This window comes from Gopherus evgoodei, chromosome 3 (assembly GCF_007399415.2).
Source record: "Gopherus evgoodei ecotype Sinaloan lineage chromosome 3, rGopEvg1_v1.p, whole genome shotgun sequence".
Lineage (NCBI taxonomy): Eukaryota > Metazoa > Chordata > Testudines > Testudinidae > Gopherus > Gopherus evgoodei.
Genome location: NC_044324.1, coordinates 113,887,699 through 113,898,021, shown reverse-complemented (window position 1 = coordinate 113,898,021; position 10,323 = coordinate 113,887,699). Strand labels below are relative to the sequence as shown.

Sequence of the window (10,323 nt, the reverse complement as noted above, 5' to 3'; positions counted from 1 at the left end):
GGCCAGTCCGGACACCCGGGCTTTGGGGCAACCCCGCAATGCCCCGAGCAGACCCCTGCCACGGCCAATCGCCAACCCCACCAGGGGTCGGCCCCGGGGGTATTAAACCATCGCAGAAGAGACCACTTGCACCGTCCAACAACCGCCACCCTGAACACTACGGCACCAGGCTAGGCGGCAGGCATCATAAACCCCAACGTCAAGCGCCGCGCATGCGCGTCGCTTCTCGTCCTCATTTCCCCGCGTGGCGTGCACTGCCTCACTCTCTGGCGCATGCGCCTTTTCTCCCCCAACGGCCTCCCGGAGTTCTAAGGAGCGCACGCGCATTTCCTCTTCGGGCCTCAGTAGTGGCGCATGTGTTTTCGTCGCCGTTGAGGTGGGAAGCCTGCGAAGAAGTCCCGGATGTACACGGCTTCTCAAGGAGCTGTTCGCCTCAAGTTAGGCGCATGCGCATTTTGCGGAGCGTTGTTTCCTTGGCAGCTGTTGTTTGTTTTCGGCAAAATTAGCGTAAGAGACTGCGACGGGGGATGAGGAAGAAACCAAGTAGCGGGGGGGAGAAGGGGCAGCCGCGCCAGCAGCGGGCCTAGCTCGAGGGGGTGCCGGAGACCCGGTCAAAGTGAGTGAGAGCCCCTGCCTCGCGCGCGCTGCCGTTTGCTGAGGCACCGGGACTGGGAGAGGGGATAGGAGGGAAGTGGGACAGGGAGTGGGAGCTGCATCTCTGCCTGGCCGCCTCTCCCATCCCCGTTCCCTGTGCCCCGGTAACTGCACAATGGGTCCTCGGCTGCTGGTGACACTGGCCTTGCGCTGCTGGTCTAGTCTCCAACTTTCTAATCACACAAAACCCAATGCCCTTGCCCTGCCCCCTGCCCTGAGGCCCCGCCCCTACCCCTCCCTCCTTCTCTCGCTCTGCCCCACCCTCTGTGCTGCAGCCTGGGGTTGGGGGGTGGGGGGGTGTGGGCTCTGGGATGAGGAGTTGGGGGTGTGGGAGGGGGCTCTGGACTGAGCCTGGGGCAGAGAGTTGAAGCTTGGGAGGGGGCTTGGGGTGCAGGCTCTGGGAAGGAGTTAGGGGGAAAAATATGCATGCCACATTAATTATGCTCACATGTAGTGGTGCCAAATTCTCCCAGGAGTAGTGTGGGTATTGCGGCTGTGGCAGGGAAGGCAAGGGGAACTGCTATGCTATAGGCCATTTCCAACCAGGGCCGGCCTTAGGATTTATGGTGCCCTAGGCGAGATTATTAAACTGGTGCCCCTGTGCCTGATCTGCTCTTAGCAAGACAAACATAAGCTTACAGTATTGGAAAACTTGCCACATTCACGTTATTAAAACCAGTTTAACTTAATGAAGCACACTGTAATGCTGGTGGACTAGCACTAAAGAAGCAGCACTATAGAAAAAATTCTGATATGACAGAATGATGCAAATAATATTTTTTTTTAATTTATCAAAATTTTGTTGGAAATTTATATGAAAAGGTATTGAAACAAAGATTTGTTTTTAATTAAAAGCAATCTTTCTGGCTTTTTTGGCTGCAAAATCAGTAATAATGTCATCGTATGACAAAGACAAAGTCGTGTCTTGTTCGATTGCAAGAATAGCAAGACCAGTTAAGCGTTCCTGACTCATTGTAGAGCAGAGATAGTTTTTAATGAGCTTTAGTTTTGAGAAACTCCGTTCTCCTGATGCTACTGTTACAGGAATTGTCAGTAGAATACGAGTGGCAATATACACATTAGGATATATGTCAATAAGTTTGCGGGTATGAATAAACTGTACAATGTCCATCACCGATTTTGCATGTGGCAACATTGATGACAGTGTACCCAATTCTTCGTACAGTTCAAGTCCATTTAAATCAAAACTATCACCATGCTTCAGGAGGCTCTCTAGGTTCTTGCACTTTGTCATTAGTTGCTCTTGTTTTCCTATTTCATTGAATTTAGTTATGTCATACAAAAATCCAAACTGTTCATGGTGTACTTGCAAGGTATTAAACCTTTCATCAACAGCAGATACTGCTTTATCCATCACAACATTAAAAAATTCAACCTCAAATTTATTTTCTGGATCGTCTATGGGAATGATCTGCTGTACAGATTCTTCACAAAGAAGTGTCCCTGGCCTTTTAAACTCATATTAACTATGTATTTACTTTATGAAAGTTGGAGAAAACATTGTGAAAACGTAAAACATTGGCTGCCCAACTTCTGGGCTGGCAAAAGTTATACTGACTCACAGGGAAAAAAAAAAGCAGGAGAATCTTAGTACAGCATATGGTCACTTTATACCAGGGGTTGGCAACCTTTCAGAAGTGGTATGCCAAGTTCACTGTAATTTAAGGTTTCTCGTGCCAGTAATACATTTTAATGTTTGTAGAAGTGTCACGGAGTCACCGGGCGATGCTCTGGAACTGCTCCCCACAAAGCCAGTCAGGACTTTGGGGAGCCTCCTGTCCCTTGGAGCAGACTTGTTCAGGGCAAGAAGCTCACACGTCTTCACCTCCTGGGTCTCTCCTTGGAGCATTCAGCATCCTCTGCCCCTCCGTGCACTTCCCACAGCGAGCCCGCCTCAGTGGGGTCCTGGGGAAGCCACCGGGTCCTGCACCCCCACTTTGCAGTCAGATGTGACTCTTAGCCAGCCAGTAAAACAGAGGTTTATTCGATGACAGGAACAGGTCTAAAACAGAGCTTGTAGATACAGCGAACCAGACCCCTCGGCTGGGTCCATTCTGGGGGGCAGTGAACCAGACCCCCCATGTCTGCACTTCACTCCTCGACCCCAGCCAGCTCCAGACTAACAACCCCTCCCAGTCCCTCCTCTCTCCTCAGCCCCTTTCCCGGGCCAAGAGGTCACCTGATCCCTTTGTCTCCAACACCTTCAGCTGGCACCTTTGCAGAGAAGGGGCCCAAGCCATCAGTTGCTAGGAGACAGAGTGCCAGGCATTTAGGTGCACTGTCCCTTTGCTCTTCAGCAATCACATGCCCTTATCCCACCACCTAGATACTTAAGAACTGCATAGGGGACACTGAGGCACCAACACAGTATTCAGAGGAAACATCAAGAACATTCCCAGTTCGTCACAAGAAGGTTTCTCTCTATGTCTATATTATATAAATAAACTATTGTTATTATCTGAGGTTTTGGCCACCGGTCCTGCTCAGGCCACTGCCAGCTGAGTAAATGAAACCCCAAACTGGCAGCGGGCTGGTGGCCGGAACCCTAGACAAGGATCCCAGGCCCTGCTCAGCCTGCTGCTGGCCTGGGGGTTCTGACCACCAACTCCTGCCAGCCAGGATCCCGGCCGCCAACCCCTCCTCAGCCCGCTACCAGCCTTGGATTCTGCTCACCCAGGCTGGCAGGAGGCAGAGTGGGGCTGGCGGCTGAGCTCCTGACTGGCAAGGGGCCGGCAGCCGGAACCCCGGAGTAGCAGTAGGCTGAGTGCTGCTGGCACCCCAGACTGGCAGCAGACTGAGCCACTCAACCCCCCACCGGCCCTGCTCAGCCCGCCACCAGCCCACTCAGCCCGCTGCCGGCTGAGTGAATGGAACCCCAGGCTGACAGCAGGTTGAGTGGTTCAGCTGGCCTGCTCAGTCCACTGCCAGCCTGGGGTTCCTTGGGGGTCCCCAGGCCAGCAGCAGGTGCTGAGTGGGGCCGATGGCTGGTATCCCAGCTGGCAATAAGGCAGCAGCCGGAACCCCAGAGCAGAGATAGGCTGAGCCGCTCAGCCTGCTGCTGCATACCGTCAAAAATCAGCTCACCTGCCACCTTTGACACGTGTGCCGTAGGTTGCCGACCCCTGCTTTATACACTAGTAAGGAGATGAGCATATTACAGTTGTTGGAGGTTCTTATCAGGAGTAACAGGCTATATGAAAGTCAGTCAACATTTTTTGTTTCTCTGATGAAAACTGGCCCACTCTCTGCCTTTAACCAAACCTGTCACTAATAATTGTCAACAACTTAATTTTCTGTTTTTGGCTAAGATATTGATTTTTTTTTTTAAAAAATATTGAAATTGGATTCAGGATTGTTAACAAGAATTTTTGGCAAACAAAGTTGTTAAATGACAATCTAAATGGCAACACAGTACTGCTTTCATGCTTGGCTCACCCCTCAGCCCGCTGGTCCAACAGCTGCAATAGACCCCAAAATCCACCTCTTGGGGTGCAGAGTGGCAACAGAAGCAGCAAACCCTCAGGTGCAATCACACGCCAATGGGCACCACCACCAGCCTTACGGACCATGGTGAAGTTAGCACAGCATCTGATCTCAGACAGGTCACCATGGAGCCACAGCAGCTCATCTTGCCCTGTGCAGCTCCCTCCGGATGAGATGGATCGCTGGCAACTGCCAGCCCGGGGAGAGGCGTTTCCCAGCTAGGGTGGCCAGATCCAGATGTCCTGACTTTATAGGGCGAGTCCTGATATTTGGGGCTTTGTCTTATATAGACACCAATTACCCCCACCTAGAGTGACCAGTCAGCAAGTTTGAAAAATCAGGACAGGCAGTGGGGGCAGGGGGAGAGGGGGTAAAAGGAGCCTATATAAGAAAAAGACCCCAAAATTGGGACTGTCCCTATAAAATAGGGATATCTGCTCACCCCACCTCAAGTCCTTATTTTTCACACATCTGGCTAACCCCAGCCAAGCCCTGTGTGACATTCCAATCCTGGCTGCCTGCCCAGGAAGTGAGTTACTTTCACTTTCATTCCTCAGCAAGCAGCCAGCCTCCCCTCCCCCCACCTACCCCCAGCACCTCACCCAACCCAGCCCTGACGGAGGGGGGGGAGGAGAGAGAGAGGGGTGCTCCTGGGGAGGAGGAAGAAAGGAGGGGGTGCTCCATGGGGTGAGGGGGGAGAAGAATAGACGTTATGGGGGACAACAAAGGATACTGGTTCCAGAGCCACAGAGCCTGCCTCGCCTCACCTCAGCGGGGGGGGGAAGGGGGGAAAGAGTCACACTCACAGGTGAGCTCCTTTCCCAACCCCCAACCCTCCCCTTCCCAGAGACCCCAGCAGCCAATCCCATTCCTCAGACTGTGCTGCATTGGGCTCTCTCTAGGACCCAGCAGCCCTGCTTCTACACTGTCTGGGCTGCCTGCAGCGTGGTGCCCCCAGGGAGAATGAGGCCCTAGCCGCTGCCTATTCTGCCTATGCCTAAGGACGGCCCTGTTTCCAACCCACCTGCCTTACCTGGGCCCTGCTGCTTTCCCAGCCCTCAAGACAGGTTTCTGAGGAAGGTTGTTTGCCTGCCCTACAGGGAGTGAAATCCACTCAGCCTGCCAGCACAGACCTACCTGTTCTTCCCCACACGAACCTGCCTTGCTTCTTTGGAGGAAAATAAATTAGGGATGTCTCCCCTTGCTGTCATGAGGCCATGCTGCCCAGAACAGTTCTGGCCCCAAATATTGGTGGTGAAGTTGAGATGAGTGTACAAAACTGAGAATGACTGGCAACGCAGGTTGTACTGCAGAGCCAGTTTTTAAAAAAGGCTCCAGAGAACATTCTGGCTGTTACAGGCTGGTAAGTCGAAAATCAGTACCAGGGAAATTGGTTGAAACTGTAGTACAGAACAAAATTATGAGTCACACAGGTGAACACGATTTGTTCGGGGAAGAATCAACATGGCTTTTATAGAGGAAAATCATGTCTATTGAATTCTTTGAGGGAGGTCAACAGACATGGACAAGAGTAATCTGGTAGATATAGTGTATTTGGATTTTCAGAAAGCCTTTGAGGCGGTCCCTCACCAAAGACTCTTAAGCGAAGTAACTGGTCATTAGATAAGAGGTAAGGTCTTTCATGGATCAGTAACTGGTCAAAAGATAGGAAACAAAGGGTAGGATAGGAATAAGTGGTGAGTTTTCAGAATGGAGGAAGGTATGTAGTGGGGTTCTCTAAAGATCTGTACCCGGACTGGTGCTGTTCAATATCTTTATTAAAGATCTGAAAAAAAGGGAAAATAACGAGGTAGTGAAGTTTGCAGATGATACAAAATTGCTCAAGATAGTTAAGTTCAAAGTAGACTTTGAACTTAGACAAAATAGAAGAGTTACAAAACTGGATGGCGGGGCAAGAAAATAGGAGATGAAGTTTAATGTTGATAAATGCCAGTAATGCATATTAGAAAACATAATCATAACTATATATCCAAAATCATGTGGTCTAAATTAGTTTTGACTCAGGAAACAGATCTTGGAGTCATTGTGGATAGTTCACAGAAAATATCTGCCCAGTGTGCAGGAACCATTACAAAAGACATAGCTAATAAGAAAATATATGTCATAATGCCACTATATAAATCCATACTGCATGCAGTTCTGGTTGCCCCATGTTCAGAAAGATATATTAGAAATGGAAAAGGTACAGAGAAAGGCAACAAAAATTATTAAGGGTATGGAACAACTTCTATATGAGGAGAGACTAAAAAGACTGGGACTCTTCAGCTTGGAAAAGAGATTACAGTGCTAAGTGGAGATATGATAGAGGACTTTAAAATCATGAATAACGCGGAGAAAGTGAATAAGGAAGTGTTGTTTACCCCTTCACATAATGCAAGAACCATGGGTCACCCAATGAAATTAATAGGCAGCAGGTTTAAAACAAACAGAAGGAAGTATTTCTTCACTCAGTGTGTGGTCAACCTCTGGAACACATTGCCTGGGGATACTGTGAAGACAAAAACTATAACTGTGAAGGGTTTGGGACATAGACCATGTATGAGATTTCTCTCGCTGGCCCTATTAGCAACTGCACATTGCAAACATTATGCTAATTCTTCTATAACAAAATGTGTAGGAGTGGAGAAGAAGCACTGAGTAATTACATAGTGACCCTGTGGTCTAGTGGAAAGACTACTGGACTGTAACTGTTCCTTACTATGCCACTGGGCCTGCTGGATGATCTTGGGGAAATCACTTCACCTTTCTGTGCTTCAGTTTCCCACCTGTAAAATGAGGATAATAATGTAAAGTTTTGTAAGATTAACCAATGAAAACTACTATATAAATGTTATGTCTTTAATTATTACTAGGCTTGGAAGGATTAGATTTTTATTGATAAATGTCAATTTCACTGTACACACACAAACCAATGAAAAAATATATCCACTTAGAATAATAGAAATTTACAGATAGGCAGAGAGAGAAATGCTGCTTGAGAAATTATTAGTGTCTGATTTAAGGATATTTGCTCTGTATATTTTGACGTGATGTTGAAATCTCAATGTCTACTGTCATTGAATAATTACTGTCTGACACACTCCCCCTCCCCCCATTTTACACAGTTACAGGAAATTAAATCAATTAAAACAAAAATGCCTAAAATAAACATTGATACTTGGTCAAAATTGTATATGTAAAAAAAAAAAAAATTAAATGGAGCCAAGTCTAATTATTACCTACACACAGGAGCATATAAGCAGCAAACCTAGGTGAGAACTACAACTGTCTAAATGACCATTAACTCCTACCAGCAACATTTCACTTTCTGTTTAAAAAAAACTAGGAAATTAAATGGCAAAATACCTCATTAGCACAGAGTTACATTTTCCCAGTGATAGCTCATGCCCTTTTAGAACATTGATTTCAGTAACGTCTCAGACTTCTGAAAGTCAGGAAGGCAGTGTTAAGGTAAACTCATGCAACCTTAATTTTGCCCTCTTTGAGCGATGCCCCAATATGTCCATAACACACATGCTCCTACTCTTTCTTTTCACTGTAATGGACAGCTGCATTTGCTGTACATTCAAACACCCAGCCTGCTACCTCAACAGAATATAACACTTGTAATATTTAAAAACTATTTCATACTCTTTTCATAGCCCTTCACACTTGCACATAAGATACCACCTTAACGTACTTTCCTCAACCTATCATTAAAGCCACAGACGGCTCTCATATCTGGCCTTACTACTGACAGTATCAGTGCCCTGCCAATTCTGTATTTAAAAGATGCAGAGTGGAAACTCAAGGTTTACATACACCTCTTTCCTTTAATAAAACACATGCAGGGGAGAGGACTCAGACCCAGATCTTCTCATATTGCAATCGCAGCTCTGTAATGTTCCTCAAACTAATCCCCAGGTCTCCTAATATCACAGTCACAGCTCTTCTAAGCTCCTCCACCTTATTCCTCTTCCAATTAATCTACACATAACACAGTGAATGCAGCAAGAGTGCATGCAGATCATTCTCAGTGCTATTGTCACCTCCGTGGGTGTAGAATTAAGTTTGCATAGGCATTTACCTTAACTCTATGCTTACTGGCTTTCAGAAGTTAGAGTTTTGCTGAACTTAATGTTCTGTGAGGGCATGAGCTATTACCAGGTAATCTTAACTCTGCTTTAACAAAGTGTTTTGCCATTTAATAGATTGAGCTCCTTGAGTCTCTCACTATAAGGCATGTTTTTCAATCCTTTAATCATTCTCATGGCTCTTCTCTGAACTCTCTCCAGTTATCCGCATTCTTCTTGAATTGTGGACATCAGAACTGGACACAGTATTCTAATGATGGTCTGTACTAGTGCCAGATGAAAAGGTAATGTAATCTTGATACTGATATTTCCCTGTTTCTACATCCAAGGATTGATTTAGCCCTTTTGGCAATAGCATTGGCTCATGTTCAGGGGATTCTCCACAATGAACCCCAAGTTTTTTTCAGAATCACTGTTTCCTAGGATAGAGTCCCCCATCCTGTAAGTAGGACTACATTCTTTGTTCCTAGATGTATGACTACATTTGTCCATATTATTATTAATGTTTGTTTGTTTATTAATGTATATTATCATAGCACCTAGAGAACCTGGACCCCATTTGCTTGGCACTGTACGAATATAGAACAAAAAGACAGTCTCTGCGTCAAAAAGCTTTCTCTCTTTTGTCTAGTTTCCTCTTTTGAAGTTAAATGCTATTGTGGTGTGTTTCTTTGGTATTTTTCCTTCTACAAGGATGTTAAATTTAATTACATTATGGTCCCTGTTATTGAGTGGTGCAGCTATATTCATCTCTTGGATGTGCTTGTGTTTCCATTTAAGACTAAATCAAGAATTGCCTCTCCATTTTTGGGTTCCAGGACTAGCTGTTCCAAGAAGTAGTCATTCTGCATCCCCTCCTGAGGTGACATTTCCCAGTCAATATGGGGATAACTGAAAACCTCCATTATTATTGCGTGTTCAATTTTGTAGCCTCTCAAATCTCCCTGAGCATTGCACAGTAACCATCACCATCCTTGTCAGCTACAGACAGTATGTTTCTGCTGCTATACTCTTATTATTCAAGCATGAAATTTTAAAATTTCTATCTATAGAGATTCTGTGGTACAGTTTGATTCATTTAAGATATTTTACTATATTTGAGTCTATGCTTTCTTTGACATGGAGAATTATGTTAGCTGGTGTTGCCAAGTTAACATTTACATTGTATTACTAAGGCTTCAGAAATGATGCCTAGTTAATCAGTCTCTTGACTAAAGTACCCCATTGAGGCAAATGAATAAAAACCTAACACACTTTTTGGTTTTACATAAATAATAAATGGTGATAAATAGGAACAGTTTGTATTTTTGTGCTATTTTGTCATGTAATTCTGGGTTGCAGTCTTGTGAAATCTCAAGCTAAGCAGTTACACCTGTGAATCCTTGGATGGGAAACCTCCAAGGAAAACATGGTGTGCCTCAAGATGGTGCTGGAGGTTCAGCAGCTTGGCCAATCAGTGTCCAAAATCAGTCTTGAGAAGCATTTTGCTGTGCAGATGCTGTATTTCTGGTGAGATGTAAGCAAACAAAATCTGAAGTCATGACCATTTGTGATCTCTAAAAATTTCATTTCACTCTTTGCAAGAGGGAATATAACTCTGTACTGTATTATGTGTTTTTGTCAGTGGAAAACTGCTTTATTAATAAATGTGCTAGAAAAATAATAGATTAAGAAAAACTCTAGCTTTAGTCATTTTGGGATTTTCTGATTGCTGAACTTTAACACAAGATTAAATCTCTCCTATTTTAAAATCAGATTATACAGAGTGAACATCCTTGTTCTTATCCATGTTGATTAATGGGCTATATTTAGAGTTCTGATCCCATTGATTAAAGGCTCTGTGTCAATGTTATGTAATTCTTCCTTCAGACTACAGTGGATAAAAATAACTATAAATATTATGGGTTTTAATTTTGTTGTCATGAAAGGGATAATTTATTTAGCAGGAGAAGAGTGGTGTATAGAGAGCTGTGTGGTCTTCAGTCAAGCCTGGTGGATCTGCAAGTTATAGCATTAAAAACAAAAAAGTGGCAGTGGGAATACTAGCCTAGTCTGTAGAGAAGATGATCAG

General features: G+C 45.3%; 1 protein-coding gene across 5 annotated transcripts in view; it reads left to right on the top strand.

Moving 5' to 3' along the window:
* Positions 1-270: 270 nt before the first annotated feature.
* The window catches only part of AHI1 (Abelson helper integration site 1), a 176,110-nt gene continuing 166,057 nt past the window's right edge, over positions 271-10,323 (top strand). The window contains exons 1-2 of one of the 5 annotated variants that reach the window (XM_030556375.1): positions 271-616; positions 8,454-8,536. The gene's annotated coding sequence lies outside the window, so the exon portion shown is untranslated. The remainder of the gene's footprint in view (positions 617-8,453; positions 8,537-10,323) is intronic. The other 4 variants (XM_030556372.1, XM_030556376.1, XM_030556374.1 and 1 more) reach the window with 4 other exon arrangements.